The sequence below is a fragment of the Mirounga leonina genome, unplaced genomic scaffold (assembly GCF_011800145.1).
Source record: "Mirounga leonina isolate KUSES-001 unplaced genomic scaffold, KU_Mleo_1.0 Mir_168, whole genome shotgun sequence".
NCBI lineage: Eukaryota > Metazoa > Chordata > Mammalia > Carnivora > Phocidae > Mirounga > Mirounga leonina.
In genome coordinates, this window is record NW_023270426.1 from 71601936 (window position 1) to 71604545 (window position 2610).

General features: G+C 35.2%; 1 non-coding gene across 1 annotated transcript; it reads right to left on the minus strand.

Moving 5' to 3' along the window:
* Positions 1 to 269: 269 nt before the first annotated feature.
* On the minus strand, positions 270 to 419 carry LOC118017252. The gene has a single exon (XR_004681099.1). It is a non-coding gene; the product is annotated as a U12 minor spliceosomal RNA (small nuclear RNA).
* Between the last annotated feature and the right edge of the window lie 2191 nt (positions 420 to 2610).

Consider the following 2610-nt stretch of genomic DNA (forward strand, 5'->3'; position numbering starts at 1 on the left):
CAAGTGAAGCTACCATCTTTTCCATTACATTGCTGTTACAATAGCATTGACTATATTCCTTATCTTGTGCCTTTATTCCCCTGACATATTCATTCCAGCACTGGGAGCCTGTATCTCCCTCTCCCCTTCATCTATGTTTATACAATATGTCTTTTTTTTTTTTTTTAACTCTCTGGGGCTAATCCAGTTTCTTACCTATAGGAAACATGCACCTTCTCAACCTTGTTTATTACCTTCGTACCAGTCTGCTCTTTCAGTGTAAAAGGGTGACAGCAGATTATGACTCCCAGGCATCCCACAAAGTAGGTGGGTCACCTTAGCAGAAACCTTTACCAGCTCAAAAATCTGTCTCACATTAGCAGTGAGGATTCAGGCATCACGCCATCATTTTTTTTTTCTTACTCATAAGTTTAAGGCATACAATATATATTTTAATAGGACTCCTTAAATTCCCTTTTTATGAAATGAGGCAGAATTCCTGTCTACCCAGTCACCACCCATCCTATAATATAAAAATTTAAGATGTGATCCAAGCCTCCAAATAGCTTACTATCTTATGGATGTATTAAGACTCAGTGCCCCTGCAAGTTAATGAAAAATACAAAATAATAGACACCCAAACTAAATTATGTGGAATGAACAATAAATACCTCTATAAGAATTTAGAGCTGGGATTAATCAGAATAGGCCAAAGTAAATAAATAAATATGCAAGGTGTCAATAAATCAGGACTTAGGCTGAAGCTTAAGGAATGGGTAGAAAGGATTTCAGCTGATGAAGAAAGGATGGTATTTCAGGAAGGAAGCAAGTTGAACAATGCTTGAATGGTAGTCAAGTGCATGGTGCAAATAAATGATGATACCAACTCTAGAGAAAGTCCTATGGTTGGGGTTAGTGGAAAATAGTCTTGTCTGAGTGGGAGGTAGAAAAATTGCAAGGAATCTGAAAAAGAAAAAAAAAAAAAACAGGAGCTGTTAAATCTGTTTAGGAAGGAATTGGGAGTTGCTGTAGAGTTTTTGAACACTAATAGAATGAAAGGGCCTGAAGGAGATTAATCCAGAGATAGTGTGCAAGATAAATTAGAGTCAGAGAAAGGAAAAAGAGTCACAGAAAAGAGTCAAGAGAAAGAGTCTGAGAGCTGTTTTAGAAAACTGATTACAGACTCCAGACCTCTGGTATTAGGGGCCTAAATAAATGCTCCTGACTCAGGAAGATCAGCTACATTTTCTGAGTTCTTGAAATTCTGATTTCTCTATTGCTATTTAATTTCTCTTTTTCATCTTGGTTGGATTTGAGCCATTGACATCTATTTCAAGGATCTTTTCATTGATAATGAAAGATTTTTGTCTAACCTTAAAAGACCTTGTATAAACTTGGATTTTTAAAAGCACTTAACATATATGGTGTTATGAGTGCATTTAGAATGCTCACTACCAAGCTCAGTATTGAGAGAATGCCAACTTTGAAATTTGCAGCTACCCTTAATTTCCAAGCTGTGTTTATTTTGCTGGCTGTAGAACCTTCCTTTCTACCTCATTATTGTCTCTTTTCTTGAGACTACTCTAGCTAACACACGTTATCAGAGGTAGGTGGATGCCTTTCCTTTGAATTTTACCTTCCTCATCCTTTTAGAAAATGGAGGCTCTTTATATACAGATTTCAAGGCTACTTTTTATGCCATAATTGATTTTGAGCACCCTTTGGCCCGATACTTCTATTTAGATTGAAATTTATGGAAGTAATTTCAGATGTCCTTCAAATTGTAATATCAGTATTATATGAATTTTTCTTTGCAGCAATGCTGAGAAATACATTATATACCTTTTTAAAAAAGATTTTATTTATTTATTTGATAGAGACACAGCGAGAGAGGGAACACAAGCAGGGGGAGTGGGAGAGGGAGAAGCAGGCTTCCCGCGGAGCAGGGAGCCTGTTGTGGGGCTTGATCCCAGGACCCTGGGTCCATGACCTGAGCCGAAGGCAGACCCTTAATGACTGAGCCACCCAGGCACCCGATTATATACATTTTTTAAAAAATTGGTTTTTTGTGGACATTTTCATTTTTTAAATGTAAAACATACTTTTCTTCTATAAAATATATGTTTCTAATGGACAGTCCTTTGAGCTTTTTATGGAAATTTAGCCCAGGGAAAAGAAGTGTAGAATTGAAATGAATGACATTGAATATCCTAAGTATCTTCATTTGAAAGTCACTCATATTCACAGAATGAAAAATAATTGATCAGTATTCAGAAAAATGAGATGATTGAAATTGCTAAAAACATGTTCTGCAATTAAAAAAATTATAAGTGGTTTGTTTTAGGTTATAAAGTTCTGATAATTCTTTGAATCAGAGTCAACTGGGCAGCCTTCCTTTTAAAATCTCCTCCACCTACTGCTGAAAAATCAGCCTAAATAGTTACATGGCAACCTGTGTTGCATTTTGAAACTTAAATTCTTAGATTAGTAATTTTGTGCTAGGCATGTATTACCCTTCTTAGAAATATTATAAGTGCTTTAATGGTACTATTTTTTTCAAAGTGTTATAACTAAATTTTAGCTGTACCAATTATTTTTTCAATTAAATGGCTATATCAATTATTTAAACAT